Here is a 23,138-nt window from a genome sequence, read left to right as displayed (position 1 = left end):
CTATGAATGGTGTGCTTTGTCCGTATAGCAGCTGGTACAGTTAGCACTGCTGCCTCATGGCACTAGGGACCAGGGTTTGATTCCCATCTTGGGTCACTGTCTGTGTGGAGTCTGCACGTTCTCCCTGTGTCTGCGTGGGTTTCCTCCGGGTGGTCCGATTTCCTCCCGCAGTCCAAAGATGTATGGGTTAAGGTGGATTGGTCATGCTAAATTGCCCCCTGGTGTCAGGGGGACTAACTAGGGTAAATGCATGGGGTTATGGAGATAGAGCCTGGGTGGGATTGTGGTCAGTGCAGACTCGATGGCCTCCTTCTGCACTGTAGGATTCTATGGTTCTAGCACGCAAGAAACAATACTTTTCAGTGTCCCAATACATGTGACAATAATAAATCAAATCAAATCAAATCAGAACAAACATAAGTCACCTCACTGCCCCTGTAGCATAGTGATTCTGTTACTGAACTTTTAATCCAAGGGCCTGAATTAATAATCTAGCATGCATCAGTTCAATTCCCACCATGTCATTTTGAGAAGTTGAATTCCATCTCAATGATCAGTGAAAGTGGATGTGAGGCCATTGGATTGATTGAAGAATACAACTAGTTCAGTGATGTCCTTTCCCAGACTGACCTATTGTCATAACAGGCCCACACCAACACGCTCAATACCTAACTCCCCTCTCAAGTAGCTGAACAATATGGGGTTGGCGGTGGTGTGGCTGTATTCTCACTGGACTAGTAATCCAGGGACCCAGAGCGAAATCTGTGGACCCGGGTTTGATGGTGAAATTTGAATTCAATAAAAATCTGAAATTGAAAGAATGAAATGATGACCATGTGAAAAAAAAACATCTGGTTCACTAACGTCCTTCAGGGAAGGAAATCTGCCACCCCTACCCACATGTGACTCCAGATCCACACTTGACTCTTAACTGCCCTTCTGAAATGGCCAAGCGAGCAACTCAGAGATGGCCAATAAATGTTGGCAATAAATCCTAGCCAGCCACGCTCACATCCCCTGAACAAAAAAATACAAGCCACTCCATTGTATCAAACTGTGGTGGTTCAGAAAGATCCACCACCTGTTTCTCAACACAAATGACGGCATTGCCAGCATCCTGAGAATTTATTTACTTTATTTTATCTTCCAGTCCCTGCTTCATTTGAACAACATCAATATGAGATTCAATGTGTATGCTCCCTTATTTAATTCCAGGCTATCTGAGACAGCATATTTTGACTTTGCGCTGATGATTGCACAATGATAAAAAGTGAAAGGCAAAAATGTTAAAAGTCTGAGGTAATTTATTCCGCCTCTTCCAGTTTTTTTGTGGTTAGCAGAGTGCCGACTGACTCATTCCATTGGTTGTACTGGTCGCTGGCACTTCCAACTTCATTTTAGCCACCACTCCAAATAATAAAAGAAGATAAGGGTTAGCCACTTAACAAGATGGATAAGTCAGAACAGACAAAAATTAGCACAGAGAAGCACTTAAACATGGCTGACTGATAGATCCTGAACACAGAGTCGCAGGGTGGAATTTTCCAGCCGCGCTCGTTCCAAAACCGGAAAGTTCTGTCCGAGGTCCTTTGCATGGCCCGCCCCACCCGCTCGCTACGATTCCCGGGCGGGACAGGAAAATTCCCCCCACAGTCTCAGAATAAGGCATTAGCCATTTAGGACGGAGATCAGGAGAAATTTCTTTAAAGTTTTAAAGTTTATTTATTAGTGTCACAAGTAGGCTTACATTAACACTGCAAAGAAGTTACTGTGAAAATCCCCTGGTCGCCACACTCCGGCACCTGTTCGGGTACACTGAGGGAGAATTTAGCATGGCCAATGCACCTAACCAGCACAACTTTCGGACTTTGGGAGGAAACCGGGACAGCCGGAGGAAACCCACGCAGACACGGAGAGAACATGCAGACTCCGCACAGACAGTGAGTCAAACCCGGATCCCCGGCGCTGTGAGACAGCAATGCTAACCACTGTGCCTCTTCACTCAAAGGCTCGTGAATTTTGGGAATTCGCTGCCCAGACTGAGGTCGATAGATTTTCGGGGAATTAAGGAATGTGGGGATCGTGAGGAAAGGTGGAGTTAAAGCGGAAGATCAGCCATGATTGGTTGAATGGCGGACAAGGCTTGAAGGAGCAAATGACTTCCCCTTGCTCCCATTTCTTATGTTCTTGAACTAAATGGAGCGATCAATCTGATAGATATTCTACAGAATTTCTTATCCTAATGAGAATTTTATTCCTCATCAAAAGATAGGACTCGCTCACTGACTGGCATCTATTTTCAAAGACTACAAAAGCCTTATTTTAGCAAGTGTTCATTCAGGCTAATTGGCAGTTCAACCTTTGAAAAGTTTGCTAGTTTACACACTTCCTCCACATTTATTCCCAAGTTCTATCAATCTTTGCAACTCCGTGACTGAGACAGTTGGAACCACAGTTCACCTGATCTGATTAGGAATGTGTGCCATGTGCCTCCCTGTGGAAATGATCCATTCAAGCCATGCCTAGTCAGTCTTCATCCCTTGCTTTCCAGTTTATAACGCTAGCTGCCTCCTCTTTTAATGTGAATTATGTTACCTGCTGGTACCCGCCTGGTTTCTGAGTACTGAAGTACATTCACTGACCCAGCAGATACTTTCACTCCAGTCCACCTTTCTCATTGTACAAGAGCAGGGTACTGTCGAAAATATTTTATTTTTAAACATGGCTTTAAAAAGAAATGCATTCGGGAACCACATAAAGCCCTTTTCATGAGCTGATTGCACACAATTGTACTTGAAAGGTATTGAGATCAAGTCCAAGCAAACACAACTTAACCCTTTTAAGATATCTGACCCCGCTATGGTAAATTCAGTGATTCTACTTTCCCAGCTTGGAAAGGGAGAGCAGGTTGGAGTCAGAGTGGCACTACTGTAGCAGTGACTCTCCGACCATCATTCCCTTTAAGTCAAGCTATTCACTGGGAATTCTGGAGCAGTGAGAGTGCCACAAGGATCAATGCTGGAGCCTCAACTCATTTACAATTTATATCAATGACTTGGATGAAAGGACTGAAGGTATGTTTGCTAAATTTGTTGATGATACAAGGATAGGTGGGAAAGTAAACTATAAAGAGGAGGCTACAAAGGGAATGGTTAAAAGAGTGGGCAAAGATCTGGCAACTGGAACATAGCGAGGGCAAATGTGAAACCGTCCATTTGGCCGCAAGTGTGAAAAAGCTTATTATCTAGATGGTGAGAGGTTGCAGAGCTCTGAGCTGCAGAGGGATCTGGTATCCGAGTGTATGAATCACAAAAGGCTAGTATACAGGTACAGCAAGTGATTAGGAAAGCTAATAGAATGTTATTGCCTCTTGTGAGGGGGATTGAATACAAAAATAGGGAGGTTATGTTTCAGTTGTACAGGGTATTGGTGAGGCCACATCTGTAATTGTGTACAGTATTGGTCTCCTTATTTGAGGAAAAATGTAAATGCATTAGAAGCAGTTCGGAGAAGGTTTACAAGACTGCGAGAAAAGGTTGGAGAGGTTAGGTTTGTATTAACTAGAGTTTAAACAGTAAGTCGCGACTTGATCAAAACCTTTAAGATCCTGAGGGACATTGACAGGGTGGATGTGGAGAGGATGTTTCCTTTTTTGGAAGAATCCAGAACTAGGGGCCACTGTTTAAAAATAAGGGATCACTCATTTAAGACGGAGTTGAGGAGAAATTTATTCTCTCAGAAGGTTGTGAGTCTCTGGAGTTCTCTTCCTCAAAAGACAGTGGAAGCAGAGTCTTTGAATATTTTGAAAGCAGAGCTAGCTAGATTCTTGATAAGCCAGGGGGTGAAAGGTTATCAGGGGGTAGGCAGGAATATGGGGTTGAGGTTACAATCAGATCAGCCATGATCTTACTGAATGACAGAGCAGGCTCGAGGAGCCGACTCCAGTTTCGAAGAAATATTTTCGTATGTCTGTTTGTATGAGAATGGTTAGAGCATAGTGGGAGGCTATTTGGCCCATTGCACCCATGCTGTCTCTTTTCACAAGCATTTCGTCTAGTGCCATTCCGCTACCTTTCCCCCGTAGTCTTGCAAATTTTTCCCCTTCAGATAATCATATAATTCTCTTCTGAAGCCCACGATTAAATCTGCCTCCAGCACACTCTCAGGCCGTGCTTCCCAGATCATAACCACTCACTGTTTAAAAGGAGCTTTTCCTCATGTCTCCATTGCTTCATTTGTTACTCATCCTAACCCAGTGTCATCAGCTTCTCTATCCTTCCACCAATGGGAACGGTTTTTCCCCATCTACTCTTGCCCAGATCCTTTGATTTTGAATGTCTCTTATCAAATCTCCTCTCGAGCTGCTCTCTCAAAGGTGGACAGCCCAGTCTCGCCGAGCAACCTACCTAACGGTTGTTATTCTACTGTCGTTCGATCTCACCCAGAAGATGGCTCTGGATATTCAAGCACAACGTTCAGCAGTAAGACACTAAAGTTTCAAACATCACAAAGACTAACATACACTGGCTGTCAGCCCTGTCCTATCTTTGGAAAGACATCATCATTCCAGTGCTAATATCATAGAAAATGTTTTTCATTAAACTTCAATGACAGAGATAATGTCTGAGTAAGTTAACAATTACAGAAAAACATAAAAATCTAAACACTGACAGAGAAAAATCTGCAACCTCTTGCACCCCCCCCCCCTCACAACCCTCACCCCTCTCACAACCCTAATACCCTCTCACAACCCTCACCCCTCTCACAGTCCTCATTCCCCCCTCACAAACCTCACCACCCTCTCACAGTCCTCATTCCCCCCTCACAAACCTCACCACCCTCTCACAGTCCTCATCTCCCCCCTCACAAACCTCACCACCCTCTCACAGTCCTCATCTCCCCCCTTAAGAAGTCTCACCCACCTCACAGTCCACACTCCCCTCACAACCCTCACCCCCACACAAACCCCACACCCTCGTCACAGCCCTCACCCCCTCACAACCCTCAGCCTCCAGACCCCCCTTACAGTATTCCCCCCTCACAACTCTGACCCCCCTCAGAACCCTCACCCCCTTACACCCTCACAACCCTCACCCTCTCACAACCTTCACACCCTCACCTCCTCACCCTCTCACAACCCTCACCCTCTCACCCCCCTCACAGCCCTCACTCCCCCCTCACAAACCTCACCCCCTCAGCCCTCCACACAACCCTAACCCCCATCACAGTCTTCACCTCTCCTCATAACCCTAACCTGTCCTCACAGTCCTCACCCCCTCTCATACCTAGCACCCCCCACCCCTGCCCTAACAGAAAGGACCCCAGTTTAAGACCATTGTACTTGGACAGCTCTTTGTCTTCTACTGGATCAAGGTGAATACAGATAAACAGAGTCACGATGGAAAAGAGAACATCATGGATAAGCGCATGTTTACATATAAAATCTATCAGTATCATGTTTCCGTAAAGGATTAAGGGCAATATCATCAAATACTCCAGGTTTAAGTTTTTTTAAAGTTTATTTATTAGTGTCACAAGTAGGCTTACATTAACACTGCAATTAAGTTACTGTGAAAATCCCCTAGTCACCACACTCCGGCGCCTGTTGGGGTACACTGAGGGAGAATTTAGCATGGCCAATGCACCTAACAATCTTTCGGACTGTGGGAGGAAACCAGAGCACCCGGAGGAAACCCATGCAGACGGTTAGACAGTTACATGGGTAAGATGGGCATAGAGGGATATGGCCCAAATGCGGGCAATTGGGACTAGCTTAGGGGATTAAAAAAAAGGGGGGCATGGACAAGTTGGGCTGAAGGGCCTGTTTCCATGCTGTAAAGCCATGATCTTACTGAATGGCGGGGCAAGCTCGAGGGGCTAGATGGCCTACTCCTGCTCCTATTTCTTATGTTCTTATGTAAACCTCTATGACTCTATGACAGGGAGAACATGCAGACCCTGCACAGACGGTGAGCCAAGCGGGAATCAAACCCAGGTCTCTGGCACTGTGAGGCAGCAGTGCTAACCACTCTGCCACTGTAAAAAACAGACATTGCTAATCACATAACTCAAACATGTTTGAAACTTCTCAGCTGCGACAGTTGCAGATACTCATCAAGGAAACCTGGGACAACAGGTTTAGCTGCTGTATTTGTTAAAGTCGCCCAGCTGACCAGGTAAAGAGCACAGGGCAATGGAGTATCAGCATGGTGCACTATACAACATCTGGCAGCTTTACAATCCCACTCAGATGTTTAGATGGCTGATATGAACTCCAGAATTGAGGAGGTTGTGCTCTTCCCACAGGCAGAAAGGCAGGGTACTGGGGGGGCTATAGAGGTGTAAGCCCACCTCTGACAGCACAGTGGCACAGTGGCTAGCACTGCTGCCTCACAGCTTCCCGGCTTGGGTCACTGGCCGTGGAGTTTGCACGTTCTCCATGTGTCTGCGTGGGTTTCCTCCCACAGTCCAAAGATGCGCGCGTTAGGTGTATTGGCCATGCTAAATTGCCTTTTAGTGTCACAGGATGCGAAGGTTAGAGGGATTAGCAGGGTAAATATGTGGGGTTGCGGGGAGAGGGCCTAGGTGAGATCATTGTCGGTGCAGACTCAATGGACCAAATGACTTCCTTCTGCACTATAGGGTTTCTATGATTCTTTGCCGACCCTGGAAGCCACAGTTAGATTTTATATCATTCAGGCAGTGAGTTGCCTGCAGCCTGTGACTTCTGCCCCTCTGCAACAACATGTCCCCTCAGACGGTCAGCAGCTCCTCATTTCCAGCAGCGTCACCAGGATCCGTGGCCACTGCTGGGGCTACAGCAGGTACTAGACCACTGAGGAGACCGGGAGTAAAGGTAAGTGGAGTCGGGGGTCTCTGAGGTGGGGGTTCTCTGGGGTCAATCAGGGAAGCCCAAGTGAGGGTTGGGTGGGGGGGGGTCAATGGTGAGGCAGGAGGGGGTGGAGCGGGGGGGAGGGGGGGGAGGTAGGTGGAGCGAGGAGGTAACAGTCTCCCATGGGGGGAAGCTGTTTCCACCACATGCCCAATCAGGAGCAACCCTCCAAATCCGCAGGGAGGCTCCCAGTCTTTTACTGGGTGGCCTCGATAGGTGGAATGGTGCCCAAGAGGAGAGAGGAGCTGAAGTGGCCATTAATTGACCGAAGGGTGGGCAGGTTGTAAATCATCAGCAGAGGTTGGAAGGCAATGGGCATTACACCCTACCCTTTCACCCCAACAATCCCACTCGATTTTACAGTTCTTCCTTGCCTGCCAGCCTTATTTATTTCCGGTCGAACAATCCAGAGCACTGGCTGACAGGATAGCGACGTTTAAAATGATGAGAGGATGATGGGTCAAGGTAGATAGAAGCAGGCTGTTTCCAGTAGCTTCAGGATCAAGAACAAGGGGTCATAGATTCAAGGTTAATTGTAGATATTTAGAAGGGAGGACAGAAGAGAATTTTATACTCAGAGATTTATAAGGCTGTGGAATTCACTTCCAGAGTTGGTGGTTGAGACAAAAAAGCTATGTCAACATTCACGATTAGCTAGGACAGGTGGATGGAGAAAATGAACAGATATGGGAACAGGATGAGTAAGTGTGACAGGAACTATTTGCTTGCATGGAGGCTTAATGCCGACATATAGACTGGTGAGGCCGAACATTGCGTTTTCGTGAAGCACTCTCCATATATTTCTGTGAGTGAAATGGTTCTGGTTCAGTATGTTATATATTGACTTTACAACTCTAAGAGCTGGGGTTGGATCTAGTAAAAAATGGAGTGATGAAATTTAGGAGCGGCACACTGGCAGAGTGGTTAGCACTGCTGCCTCACAGCACCAGGGACCCGGGATTGATTCCCGGCTTGGGACAAGGATGAGTGCTGTCCTACGGGCAGGGTGTTAAATTGGGGGAAGGCTGACTATAGCCGGATTAGGCAGGAATTGGTGGATGTTGATTGGGAGAGGATGTTCGAGGGTAAGTCCGCGTCTGGCATGTGGGAGTCTTTTAAGGAACTATTGATAAGGCTGCAGGATAGGCATGTGCCTGTAAAAAGGAAAGATAGGAAAGGTAGGATTCGAGAGCCGTGGATAACCAGGGAAATTGAGGATCTGATTAAAATGAAAAGGGAGGCGTACGTTAAGTCCAGGCAACTGAAAACAGATGGAGCTCTGATGGAATACAGAGAGAGTAGGAAAGAACTCGAACAGGGAGTTAGAAGGGCAAAAAGAGGTCACGAGATGTTCTTGGCAGGCAGGATTAAGGAGAATCCTAAGGCATTCTATTCATACGTTAGGAACAAAAGAGTTGTCAGGGAGAAAATCGGACCTCTCAGGGACAAAGGAGGGGAATTATGCTTAGAACCCAAGGGAATAGGGGAGATCCTAAATGAATACTTTGCATCGGTATTCACGAAGGAGAGGGGCGTGTTAACCGGGAGTGTCTCGGAGGGAGGTGTTGACCCGTTAGAGAAAATCTCCATTACAAGAGAGGAAGTGTTAGGTTTTTTAGGGAACATTAAAACTGACAAAGCCCCAGGGCCTGATGGCATCTATCCTCGACTGCTCAGGGAGACGAGAGGTGAAATTGCTGGGCCTCTGACGGAAATCTTTGTCGCTTCTTTGGACACGGGTGAGGTCCCTGAGGATTGGAGGATAGCGAATGTGGTCCCGTTGTTTAAGAAGGGTAGCAGGGATAACCCAGGAAATTATAGGCCGGTGAGCTTGACGTCCGTGGTAGGGAAGTTGTTGGAGAGGATTCTTAGAGACAGGATGTATGTGCATTTAGAACGGAACAATCTCATTAGTGACAGACAGCATGGTTTTGTAAGAGGGAGGTCGTGCCTTACAAATTTGGTGGAGTTTTTTGAGGAAGTGACAAAAACGGTTGATGAAGGAAGGGCCGTGGATGTCGTCTATATGGATTTCAGTAAGGCATTTGACAAAGTCCCACATGGCAGGTTGGTTAAGAAGGTTAAGGCTCATGGGATACAAGGAGAAGTGGCTAGATGGGTGGAGAACTGGCTTGGCCATAGGAGACAGAGGGTAGTGGTCGAAGGGTCTTTTTCTGGCTGGAGGTCTGTGACCAGTGGTGTTCCGCAGGGCTCTGTACTGGGACCTCTGCTATTTGTGATATATATAAATGATTTGGAAGAAGGTGTAACTGGTGTAATCAGCAAGTTTGCGGATGACACGAAGATGGCTGGAATTGCGGATAGCGAAGAGCATTGTTGGGCAATACAGCAGGATATAGATAGGCTGGAAAATTGGGCGGAGAGGTGGCAGATGGAATTTAATCCGGATAAATGCGAAGTGATGCATTTTGGAAGAAATAATGTCGGGAGGAGTTATACAATAAATGGCAGAGTCATCAGGAGTATGGAAACACAGAGGGACCTAGGTGTGCAAGTCCACAAATCCTTGAAGGTGGCAACACAGGTGGAGAAGGTGGTGAAGAAGGCATATGGTATGCTTGCCTTTATAGGACGGGGTATAGAGTATAAAAGCTGGAGTCTGGTGATGCAGCTGTATAGAACGCTGGTTAGGCCGCATTTGGAGTACTGCGTCCAGTTCTGGTCGCCGCACTACCAGAAGGACGTGGAGGCATTGGAGAGAGTGCAGAGAAGGTTTACCAGGATGTTGCCTGGTATGGAGGGTCTTAGCTATGAGGAGAGATTGGGTAGACTGGGGTTGTTCTCCTTGGAAAGACGGAGAATGAGGGGAGATCTAATAGAGATATACAAGATTATGAAGGGTATAGATAGGGTGAACAGTGGGAAGCTTTTTCCCAGGTCGGAGGTGACGATCACGAGGGGTCACGGGCTCAAGCTGAGAGGGGCGAAGTATAACTCAGACATCAGAGGGACGTTTTTTACACAGAGGGTGGTGGGGGCCTGGAATGCGCTGCCAAGTAGGGTGGTGGAGGCGGGCACGCTGACATCGTTTAAGACTTACCTGGATAGTCACATGAGCAGCCTGGGAATGGAGGGATACAAACGATTGGTCTAGTTGGACCAAGGAGCGGCACAGGCTTGGAGGGTCGAAGGGCCTGTTTCCTGTGCTGTACTGTTCTTTGTTCTATCTGTGTGGAGTTTGCATACTCTCCCCGTGTCTGCGTGGGTTTCCTCCGGGTGCTCCGGTTTCCTCCCGCAGTCTAAAGATGTGCAGGTTAAGTAAATTGGCCATGCTAAATTGCCCCATAGTGTCAGGGGGACTTGCTGGGGTAAATGCATGGGGTTATGGTGATGGGGCCTGGGTGGGATTGTGGTCGGTGCAGACTCGATGGGCCAAATGGCCTCCTTCTGCACTGTAGGATTCTATGAAATATTGTAGGTCAATCTCCTGGCTGTACCCGAAAATATATAAAATGGGCATCAATCCAGCTCCTTGTGGGTGTGAGGATGGAGTGCGAACTGCCACTCAGTATCACTGGACTAAGGTAAAGTCTCCATAGTCCCAGAGGGCCACAGGCTGCTCTCCCCCTCAAAGGGGCAAGTGATTTAACCTGAGGATCACCACATATCTCAGGCACGGGGCAATGTTGAGAAAGCGGGGTCTTCATGAACAACCTCAGCTGGTACGGGGATTGAACCCATGCTGTTAGCGTCGCTCTGCATCACCACCCAGCCGTCCAACCGACTGAGCTAACTGACTCCCCAGTCACCCGGACTAGCCACAGGATGACAGGTAAGAGAATTGCAAACTGGTAGTGTGGAAGTGCTCTTTCGAAACTGGAGCTAAAGTAGATTGTTCAGCCAGTGGAGAGAAAGTTTTATTCGACATCTTGTCCTGCTCCGTGCTGACACGAGGTTTCTGTAATGGAGGACGTTACACTGTACCAATATTCCCCACCTTGGTCAGCGCAACAACAAAAAGAAAGCGCCAAGAGAAGAAGCCAAGGAAATCATTTGAATACTTTGTTTTTTCTAATATGACACTCAGTGATGTTCACTCAGTGATGTTAGAAGCTTTTTCTTAAGTTCCGGCTTTGCCATATCCTCCAGTCCTCTAAATCAAACTCTGGCAACACAACCCTCAGTCCCATTTGCCCAAGACCTCTTGACACAACAGATTTCTCATTAGATAACCAAAGGATCACAAGCACTATCTATCAGCAGCATGCATATTTCATCCCCCAAATTAATGGGCTCGCTTCAGTTGCTGTCACGTCGCGGGGCTGCACAGCAAAGGGAGAATCGCTGTGAAGAATCGCAGTGCCTGCGAGCTAACTGTGGATGGGTGACAGTAACCACAGACATTAAGCATGTTAACAAATCTTCTGCCAGGTCTCCTTCCATCAGCCCTGACGCTGACGCAGAAAAAAAACCTCTTCTTTGAACCCATTCATCATCACTAAACTCAGCCAACCTGCTTTATGAATAATGCAGTCGATATTCCATTTCTGAGGCAGCAGAAGAAAATAACTGGAATGTCGCTGTGGCAGGCACAACCAACTGGTTTCACAAGCTTCAGACAGGATGGTGTGCTGCTTGGGAGTCGATTAATTACGGATCGTGAGTCGCCTTTTTGGGGTTGAACTCTTAAGGCTGCAGTGTGTGACTACAGAGCACCAATGCAATTATCCATAGAATCCCTACAGTGCAGAAGGAGGCCATTCAGCCCATCGAGTCTGCACCAACAACAATCCCACCCAGGCCCTATTCCCGTAACCCCACATATTTACCCTGCTAATCCCCCTGACACTAAGGAGCAACTTAGCATGGCCAATCAACCTAACCCGCGCATCTTTAAAGTGTGGGAGGAAACCGCAGCACCCGGAGGAAACCCACGCAGACACGGGGAGGATGTGCAAACTCCACACAGGCAGTCACCTGAGATCAGAATTGAACCTGGGTTCCTGGCGCTGTGAGGCAGCAGTGCTAACCACTGTGCCACCGTGCCGCTTCCACTGTGCCATATGCCGCCCTCAGGTTATTGCACTGGCATTGAAAGATCGACATTTAAAATATCACCTTTCGTGGCTACAAGATGTCCCACTGAATTGCGAGCACATGTTGTAACGTAGGAAACATTAGCAGCCAATTTATGCATAGCAAGCTCCCGCAAGCATCACTGCAATAATGACCAGCTAACACGGTCCTGTCAGGATGTTGTTGAGGAATAAGTGTCACCCAGGACAGCACGGAGAACATTACAGCTGCTCAACCCAAGAGGGCAGATGGGGCACATCTGAGTGTGCAGCACTCCCTCAGTGCTCCACTGAGATCTTCTGTGCTCAGGTCTCTGCAATGGGTCTTGATCTCAGAACCTGCTGTTCAAAGGTGAGAGTGCGGCTGACTGAACCACAGCTGATACACAGCCACATTTTACATTCATAGAACCACAGAATCTCTACAGCGCAGAAGGAGGCCACTCGGCCCATCGAGCCAGCGCCGACAACAATCCCACCCAGGCCCTATCCCCATAGTCCCACTTATTACCCTGCTAATCCCCCTGACACTAAAGGGCAATTTATCATGGCCAATCAATCTTTCTTTTATTAGTGTCACAAGTAGGCTTACATTAACACTGCAATGAAGTTACTGTGAAAATTCCCTAGTCGCCGCACTTCCATGCCTGTTCGGGTAACACTGAGGGAGAATTTAGCACGGCCAATGCAGCTAACCAGCACATCTTTCGGACTGCGGGAGGAAACCAGAGCACCTGGAAGAAACCCACGCAGACACGGGGAGAATGTGCAAACTCCACATGGACAGTCACCCACGACCGGAATCGAACCCGGGTTCCTGGCGCTGTGAGGCAGCAGTGTTAATGACATTCAGTTACTTTACATCCCGAAATATTTAGATTGCATGGAATCCTTGGGATTCTGCTGTGTGAATATCGCTGTAGAGATTTAACATGCTTTCCTGAGATTGCTTAGATGCTTTTATAGCAGAAATATTAACCTGATTAATTCATGCACCAAAGAAACATCATAAAACAGGTTTAAACATTTATACACTCATAATTATATGAAGGCGATTTTGTTTTAAAGTAAATACTTTATTTTTGTCCTCATAGTTCCCTGCTCCCTGAGGCTGCAGCGTCTTATACGTTTGTAATTACTTGTGTGTGCAGCAGAGGGAGCTAAGTCAGGGAGGTCATTTTTGTCATTTTCATGACTGGAAGATGTAGGGTGGGACTTTACGGCCTCGCTCGTCCCAAAACTGTACAATCCCACATGAGGTCAATGGACCATTCCACTGCTCGCCCCTCACCCTCAACGATTCCCGTGTTGGGCGGGATGGGAAAACTCCCTCTGTGGAATCAATTGGTCTCAAACCAATCGTTCAACCAAAGCTCAGGCATATTCATCTTTCCAGAGGAATAATTTCTCTGCAATGTTACTTTAACACATTTTACGCACTAAAGCACTAATTCACCAGCTGGCAGTGCCAGTGAGCGCTCTGGTTCCTGTTCTCTGTCCATGCCACGTGACTGGCAGGCAGGAAGGATTCCCAGATGTTGAAAACCGCACAGGTTTATTTGAGGTTAGGTAGGCCGTTTTGCCGATTTTGGTTCACCCACTCAGAAACGCTCCCCGCACTGCGGCTTCTCGATTGTTTCTGCAGTGATTTCCAGCTTTTCCCACTTCCGTGACTCTGATTTATCTTAGAATCATAGAATAGAATCCCTCCAGTGCAAAAGGAGGCCATTCGGCCCATCAAGCCTGCACCAACAACAATCCCACCCAGGCCCTATCCCTCTAACCCCACCTATTTACCCTGTTAATCTCGCTAGACAATTTAGCATGGCCAATGCACCTAACCCCCACATCTTTAGACTGTGGGAGGAAACCGGAGCATCCGGAGGAAACCCACGCAGACAAGGGGAGAATGTGCAAACTCCACACAGACAGTGACCTGAGGCCGGAATTGAGCTTGGGCCCCTGGCGCTGTGAGGCAGCAATGTTAACCACTGTGCCACCGTGCCGTGCTCCCATGGGCAGGACCTGACTTCGCTCCAGATTCAGATCAGGAACTTGCAGGATTAGGATAGGCAGCAGTGTGGAGTTGGGTGGGTTTGGAGTTAATGTGCGGGAGAATAATTTTTCATCTCTCATTCTGCCTTGCTGGAAAATTAGGGTTCATGCTGGGCTACATGTGTAATACAGATGCTGGTCCTCCGGTAGCTTGCCCAGGGTGAGGTCTTTTGACATTAGCCAGCGTGACATGAATACTTGTTGGTGATCTGGGGCAAGGTCGGAGAACGAAGTAAATAATTTGTAAGACATAATTACTGGCTCACTTTCTTTTGGTTCCATGATGCAGTGTGAGAACAGCCCATTCTCCGATGCAAATGTTGGGCCCACACTGCCCCTCTCCACCCCACCCTGCGTAACCATGGCTTCTTTCCTCCCACCCACCTCTAATACAGCACAGTACCTCATCTGTCATCTTGAAACCCTTTCTCTGCCCTGGTCGATCTATTTTCCATGTTTTAAATTGTAGCAATATTATTCGGTACGGCTTCCTTTTAAAAGGGACAGACTGCCTTTAAGAACAAAAGGTTTGCTAAATCACATGCTGAGCACAGAGGGAGCCAGCAGCATGGCAGACGCTCAACCCAACCCCAAAGTCATGCTAATGGTATAACGACACCAAATCTACATGCTGCCCCACTGCACTGGAGACCATGGGTCCATCTCAGGGACAGCAGTGGCTCAAGAAGGCAGCTTACCACCATCTTCTCAGGGGCAACTAGGGATGGGCAATAAATGCTGGCCTAGCCAGCGGCACCCACATCCCATAAATGAATTTAAAAAGATGGGTTAAGTCAATGCTTAGCCTTAACATCTCTGCTTACTCAGGGCACATCCACCTGCTTAAAAAGTAAAGTTTACTTATTAGCCACAAGTAAGGCTTACATTAACACTGCAATGAAGTTACTGTGAAATTCCCCTAGTCGCCACACTCCAGCACCTGTTTGGGTCAATGCATCTAACCAGCACGTCTTTCAGACTGTGGGAGGAAACCGGAGCACCCGGAGGAAACCCACGGTGAGAATGTGCAAACTCCACACAGTGACCCAAGCCGGGAATCGAACCTGGGTGCCTGGCACCGTGAGGCAGCAGTGCTAACAACCGTGCCGCCCTAATATGCTCGCACTCACACCGTGCTTGGCTTCAGGTTGATGTTTTTAAAGCAATTTTGCCAGAATTTGACATATTAGAAAAACAGGGAAGCTGTCAAGTAAGGAGTCATCATCGAGGTGCCCGGTTTTAATGCACCTTCCCCTCGGATTCAGAGGATATTACCCGATCGGTCTGCGATGGTTTCCCACCACGTCGAACCTTTGTTTTTCTGCCTTTATCTCCCAGACTAACACAAATAAAAAGCTGCAGCATTTACAATCTTACTTCAAAAGAAAAATAATAAGCAGGATGAGAGAGTGGCAAGGCTGAATCCGCAGTGCCTCGATGTCCACTCTTCCAAAAAGCGCTTTGCTGATCTGCCAACTGCAACATAAATAAAACTTGACAACAAATAACACAAGCACAGACTACAGGAAAGAGCCAAGTGGGACCCAAATGTGGTCATGTTACTTAGATAAACACAGAGACTCCTACATCATTTTTTCTTTCAGAAACCAGCAAATCCCATTGACTTGAAAAAAAAAGTAACATTTTTATGTCGTCTGTAAAACCTTTTCAAAAGAGCTGGAGTCACTACAATTCTACACAGCGTTTGATATGTACTCCGACTTGCAGGGAAGATATGAACCAGATGCCTGGTGCTGTTAGTTTTAAGAAACTCCCTTTTCATTAATCTGGGAATTTGTTTCATAAAATGGATACTGCGAGACCTTTCTGATCCCACTGCAAGACAGCTAGGAATATAACATTGCCTTACCCCCCACCCCTCTCCCCGGCCAACATCACCAATTTTCCAGCCCTCCTCTCAAGCTTTGCCTTCAAATTACGCTGCTGAGTAATAGGTGCGATTTATTTTAAGTGGGTTAATGTTGCCACCTAAAACAGCAAAGGCAGGAATTTCAGTGCAATTCCGAGCACATTATCCATGATCCCATTGTGGTGTCTGGGTACATCGAATGCCTACAGTGCGGAAGGAGGCCATTCGGCCCCATCGAGTCAATACCAACTCTCTGACAGAGGATCTTTCTTACCTCGGCCCTCATCCCCGTAACCCCTCAGGTTTACCACGGCTAATCCATCTAACCTACACATCTTGAGACACTAGGGTGGAATTTTAGGGCCGCGCTCGCCCCAAGAGCGGAAAGTCCGGCCCGAGGTCAACAGACCTTTGCATGGGGAAATTCTGCCCCAGGGGAAAATTGAGCATGGCCAACCCACGTCTTTGGACTGTGGGAGGAAACCCACGCAGACACGAGGAGAATGTGCAAACTCCACACCGACAGATATCCGAGGCTGGAATTGAACCCGGGTCCCTGGCGCTGTGAGGCAGCAATGCTAACCACTGTGCAACTGTGTACACTAAATACCTGAATGTCACAACAAAGTTTTATTAATAATAAAGTTTTAGGATATCTAATCAATCAACTGTCATCCCGGGCTTCACAGTGGCACTATGGTTAGCACTACTGCCTCACAGCGCCAGGGACCCAGGTTCAATCCCAACCTCGGGTCACTGTCTGTGTGGAGTTTGCATGTTTTCCCCATGTCTGCATGGGTTTCCTCCGGGTGCTCTGGTTTCCTCCCACAGTGCAAAAGATGTGGTTAGGTTGACTGGCCATGTTAAATTGACCCCAGTGTCAGGGAATTAGCAGGGTAAAAGTGTGGGGTTATGGGGATAGGGCCTGGGTGGGATTGTGGTTGGTGCAGACTCGATGGGCCGAATGGCCTCCTTCTGCACTGCAGGATTCTATGATCCCACTGGTGCGAGAAACAAGTTTTGCGGAACAACCTTCCCAAATATATAGGGCGAGATTCTCCAGCTTCCCAGCCGCGTGTTTCCCGCTGATAGGAGGTGCCGCATTGTTTGCCAGCAGTGGGATTCTCTGGTCTTGCCGCTGCCAATAGGAATTCCCATTGACGTCACCCCATGCCGGTGGGACACCTGCAGGCAGGGGGTGCCCTGTTGGCTCCCGCTGGCGTGAGCGGCCAGAGAATTCCCACCATAGTGCCTCAGAATGGGAGAATGGCAGATTTGGGATGGGGTTGACGTGGGACAGATATCATGGAAAGAAGGGGCAGGATGGGGGAATGAAAGGGGCAGGATGGGTTTGACATGGGAGGGATGGGGACTTGCTAAATGACAATTGCAATGAAGCTACTAATTACACCATAAACCTTTTGCATCTTCCTGCGAGCTCCGAGATTGATCGACAGCGCAGTATTTCTGCAGAACACTGCAAACTGAGAGTAGACTTTAACTCAAATCAGCAGCATTGCTTTCATCATAATGGCATAAACAAAATAAGATCAACAACAAGATCCAGTCGGAAAACATAATTATGAACAGATCCACTTAGCAATCCTTCTAATTACAGAACAAAATCTTGACGTTGGGATGGAAAGTTTGCCAAGAAAATGCAGGAATTCCAATCGATCATATCGCATTTACCAAACTGCTTTATTTTGGTGTAATTAAACCCAATTAAAGATGTTTCTGTGAATATGATACTTGAACCGCAAGAATGCAGCTCCATTCGTGACTCCTCACAACCTCTAGGATTGGGTTGCACTGAGTGTTTCAATCCCTTCAGTGTTGTAAACCACATCCAGACAAATTAAGAAGAAAGCCCATCTCCAATTCCATCAACGGGGATATTCTCCGACTGCGCCCTCTCCCACGGAGAATGCTGTGAGTGTCGGAGGGCAAAGGGAAACCTATTGGGACCTGCAGCTGGTCATGGAATCATAGAATCCCCACAGGGCTGAAGGAGGCCATTCAGCCTGCACAATCCCACCAAGGCCCTATCCCCGTAACCCAACTTATTTACCCCGCTAATCCCCCTGACACTAAGGGGCAATTTAGCATGGACAATCAACCTAACCCACACATCTTTGGAGTGTGGGATGAAACCAGAGCACCCGGAGGAAACCCACGCAGACACGGGGAGAATGTGCAAACTCCACACAGTCATCCAAGGCCGGAATTGAACCTGGGTCCCTGGCACTGCGAGGCAGCGGTGCTAACCACTGTGCCACCGTGCCGCCCTATTGAAACACCACTAATCAAGTCCTATGGGAGAAGGGCAAGTGCTCTGGGCCTCAGAAGCCAAGAAATCAAGCCTGAAATGATGCAGTTGAGGGACTGGTACACAACCACTTAACATTTCCATTTTTCTTTCATTCATTCATGGAACATGGGCATCGCTGGCTGGCCAGCATTTATTGCCCATCCCTAGTTGCCCTTGGTTCACTTCCTTTAGGGAAGGAAATCTGCTGTGGCTCTGGAGTTACATATAGGCCAGGCCAGCAGATTTCCTTCCCTAAAGGAAGTGAACCAGATGGGTTTTCCTGACAATCATTGGATGGTCATCAATGAATTCTTAATTCCAGATTTTTTAAATTGAATTTAAATTCCACCATCTGCCGTGGCGGGACTCGAACCTGGGTCCCCAGAACATTAGCTGAGTTTCTGGATTAACAGTCTAGCGATAATACCACTAGGCCACCGCCTTCGCTTTCCATTTAATATTCCCCTCTGTTCTGATTTAGACTAGTTCCTGGGATGAGGGGATTGTCCTATGAGAAGAGATTGAGTATATTCACCAGGATGCAAAATGATCCAGTTAAAACATACAAAGTTCTTAAGTGGCTTGACAGGGCGGATGCGGAGGAGTTGTTCCCCTCTGGCTGGGGAATCTGCAAGGTTTAAGGGCCATTAAGGACTGCGATAAGGAGAAAGTCCTTCACTCAGAGGGTTGTGGAAGGATGCTCTTGCTGTAGAGGGAGTGCAGTGAAGGCTTACCAGGCTGATTCCTGAGATGGCAGGTCTGTCATATGAGGAGACACTAAGTCAGTTAGGATTATACTCACTGGAGTTTAGAAGAGTGAGAGGGGATCTCATGGAAACTTACAAAATTCTAACAGGGTTGGACAGGGTAGATTCAGAAAGAATGTTCCCGATGGTGGGGCAGTCCGGAACGAGGGGTCATAGCTTGAGGATAAGGGGTAAACCTTTTAGAATTGAGGTGAGGAGAAATTTCTTCACCCAGAGGGGGGTGAAGATGTGGAATTCACAACCCCAGAATGTAATTGAGGCCAAAATGTTGTGTGATTTCAAGAAGGAATTAGATATAGCTCTTGGGGCTAAAGGGATCAAGGGATATGGGAGGGAAGGAGGGATTAGGATATTGAATTTGCTGATCAGCCATGATCAAGATTAATGGCGGAGCAGGCTCAAAGGGCCGAATAGTCTACTCTTGCTTCTAGTTTTCTATGAGTATATTAAAGTCAGAGATTTTGGGGAGAGAAGTGCGGGCGGGGGGGGGGGGGGGGGGGGGGGGGGGTAGCAGCCATGATCTCACTGAATGGTGAAGCACACTCGAAGGACCAAATGACCTCCTCATATTTATTATGTTATTTTCTTTAGCGCAAACCATTAACTAAAATGCTTATTAAATGATCTAACATCTCCACTAAATTAGCTGGGAGAGGAATTTCAGACAAGCTGGGATTCCATAATTTCATGTCAGCACCAGCGTGTTTAGTGGGGAGTCCATTTGCTTTGATTTTAATGTGTTTTTTTTGTGTATGAAACCAAAGGACTCATTCTTAAAACGCTGCAGAGTATAGTAATCAGTCTCCTCCTGTGATTATTGCCCTCTCAATCTCCTGCTGTTTGCAATTGGAAAACAAACTACCCACATTGGTAATTTATATTACAGATGCATAAAAAAACTAGGCTATATTTAAAATGCTATACCAAAAAAAAAAGCAACTTTAATAGTGTATTTTAAGTACTGCTCTTTCATAAATGACCCTAAAATGCTGCTATAGTGACCTGGTGAATTGTAAACATTGTTCAGCTGCGTTACTCCTTATGGTACCTTTATGGAAGCAGTCGAACACAATGCCGACAGCGCCTGGGATCTGGCTTTGATTCTGAGCTTGGGTGACTATCTGTGTGGGGTTTACACATTCCTCAGGTGTCGGCATGGGTTTCCCCCCACAGTCCAAAGCTGTGCAGGTTGGGTGGGTTGGCCATGCTCAATCCACGGGGTTATGGGGATGGGGCTAGTGGGCGGGGGTGGAGGTTGGCCTGGGTGGAATGCCCTTTCGGAGAGTCAGTGTAGACTCAATGGGCCAAATGGCCTTCTTCTGCACCGTAGGGGTTCTATGAGAGGGGGCGGGGATGGGCCTGGGTGGGATGCTCTTTCGGTAAGTCGATTCAGACTTGATGGGCCAAATGGCTTTCTTCTGCACTGTGGGGAGTCAATGGTTCTATGACAGAGAGAGAGATCCAGACATCCATTCAGCTTAGAGTCCCTGGTTATAAGAATTACAGTGAAGATTCAGGCTAGTAAATAAATGTTGAGGTAATAGCGATTCAACAAGTGTTTTTTTGCCCCTGCTTATTCCTAAAAATAAGGACCTTTTTTTAAAAATGTGAATTTGGTTCCAGCTGCATTATTTTTTTGCACATATCACTTATTTGTGTTGTTCCTTTCAGTTTCCCATTTCTCACTTGTCAATTTTATTCTTATCATCACTTTCTGATTTTCTGGTTCCTCCTCATTGACTTGGATGAGGGAAGTGAATGTACTATTGTCAGGTTTGCAGTTGACACTAAAATAGGTGGAAAGTGATGGGAATGACACAAAGGCCAGAAATCTCCGGTTTCGCATGCCCTGCTACCGCTGCCAGCAAGATTAGCGAATTTGCCGCACAGATAAGCCTCCATTCACAGCAGTGGGACTGGATAATTCTGGCCGCAGGTGAGGTCGGAGAATAGAATCCACAGAGGGATATAGACAGGTTAAGTGAATGGGCAAAAACTTGGCAGATGGAATATAATGTAGGAAAATGTGAAGTTATCAACTTTGGTGGGAAGAATAAAGGAGCTGAATATTATCTAAATGGAGAAAGACTGCAGAAAGCTGCAGCATCAGGGATTTGTGGTCCTAGTGCGTAAATCACAAATAGCTAGCATGCAAGGTAATAGGAAAGGCAAATGGAATGTTGGCCTTTATTTCAAAGGGAATGGAGTATAGACATAGGGGAGTTTTGCTAAAACTGTACAAGACAATAGTTAGGCCACACCTGGAAGACTGAGAACAGGTTTGGGCCACTTATCTAAGGAAATTGGAGGCAGTCCAAAGAAGGTTCACTAGGTTGATCCCACGTATGGAAGAATTTTCTGATGAGTGGTTGAGTAGGTTCAGCCTGTACTCATTGGAGTTTAGAAGAGCGAGAGGTGACCTTATTGAGACATCCATTTTCCTGGTTAAAAAAAGGGGCAGCACGATGGCACAGTGCTTAGCACTGCTGCCTCACAGCACCATGGACACTGGTTCAATTCCGGCCTTGGGTGACTGTGTGGAGTTTGCACATTTTCCTTTGTCTGCATGGGTTTCCTCCCACAGTCCAAAGATGTGCAGGTTAGGTGGATAGGCCATGATAAATTGCCCCTTAGTGTCCAAAGATGTATGGGTTAGGTGGATTGGCCATGGCAAATGCATGGGGTTACAGGGATAGGACGGAGGGGAGGGCCTGGGTGGGATGCTCTTTCAGAGAGTCAGTGCAGGTCAAATGGCCTCTTGTTGCACTGTAAGGATTCTATGGTTGCAACTGGAAAACACAGAAAGCATGTTTGGACTTTCTCAGTATAATCCAGGACCTGGCAGAGAAGTTGAAACAGAAATAAAATCAGCCATAACTTAGAACCAGAGAGGCCTGAGTCACAAATTCTGATAGCTTGCATCTTTTTTAAAATGAAACACATGGAGACGTTCATTCAAGCTCCACAAGAAGAACTGGCAAGTGAGGAATATTATGCAATATTTATTTACATGTAACATATTTTGACTAGAACCAGAAGGGTAGACTGCTGAATGCAAACTAACAAGTTACATGATAGTTATCATCTGGGACATTTTGTATCTGGCTGGAAGAGTTCACCACCACGTGCTATTCTGGGGACTTAGATGGGAAGAAGTTAATGGCACTCACTTACACTGATAGCTCAGAGAAACATCTCATTGTACTTGGACCTTTTGAGATTTGTAATGGACCGGGTTCGATTCCTGGCTTGGGTCACTGACACGTGGAGTCTGTATGTTCTCCCCATGTCTGCATGGGTTTCCTCCGAGTGCTCCAGTTTCCTTCCACAGTCCGAAAGACATGCTGGTTAGGTGCATTGGCCATGCTAAATTCTCCCTCAGTGTACCCGAACAGGCGCCGGAGTGTGGCGACTAGGGGATTTTCACAGTAACTCCACTGCAGTGTTAATGTAAGACTACTTGTGACACTAATAAATAAACTTTAACTTTAACATTTGGGCATGTTACTACACTTGGGCTGGAATGTCCCCATCCTGCCCCGCCACGGGAATCATCGCGGGCGGGACACGGACCATGCAAAGTTCCATTGACCTCGGGCAGGATTTTCCGGCTTTGGGGCGAGCGCGGTCGAAAAGTCCCGCCCTTGATCTTTTGAAGTTCAGTGAGTAGCCGAATTGTATTTGTCCTCTGGAAACTAACTTAAGGACAGAACTGGACAGGTTCCTTTGGAAGTCTTGGAGGGACCAAACTGCACTTAATCCCTTGGAACCACATGAAAAAACCGCCGGTTCCTCACAGAAACTCACTTTGCTTCACCTTCCTTAATGTTGGAGGGACAGAATTATCTTACTGTACTTCCTCCTTTGGAACTCTGTATAAACAGCCATCAGTGAACCACATTCTTTGCCTTCAAAGTGCTGTGATAATTTTATTTTTCCTGGAACACAGACCATAAGTGTTTCTAAAACATTAATATTTTTAAAAAAAATACTTGGCCTTAAATGAAAATCTTGTCAGTCCTTCTCGCTCTCCATCCCCATCCTATGATTCTGTTCTTTCTGCCATAAGGAATCATTTCGCATTCAGCTTACCTGAAACACTGCACTTTCGCTGCCACTGCAACAGTTAACTCTGCTGTGACTCTTGGCTTTCCATGTTACTAAAGGTAACTGCAAGTTTGTACCATTTCCACTCCCTCCTTGATTT

At 47.0% G+C, this 23,138-nt stretch overlaps 1 protein-coding gene across 2 annotated transcripts in view; it reads right to left on the bottom strand.

Annotated features, from left to right (window-relative positions):
* The window catches only part of gli2a (GLI family zinc finger 2a), a 433,016-nt gene that overhangs the window by 180,343 nt on the left and 229,535 nt on the right, over positions 1 to 23,138 (bottom strand). The window lies entirely within an intron of this gene.

Source organism: Mustelus asterias, chromosome 14 (assembly GCF_964213995.1).
Source record: "Mustelus asterias chromosome 14, sMusAst1.hap1.1, whole genome shotgun sequence".
Classification (NCBI taxonomy): Eukaryota; Metazoa; Chordata; class Chondrichthyes; order Carcharhiniformes; family Triakidae; genus Mustelus; species Mustelus asterias.
Note: the sequence above shows the minus strand (reverse complement) of the source record. Positions and strands in the feature narration are given on the sequence as shown.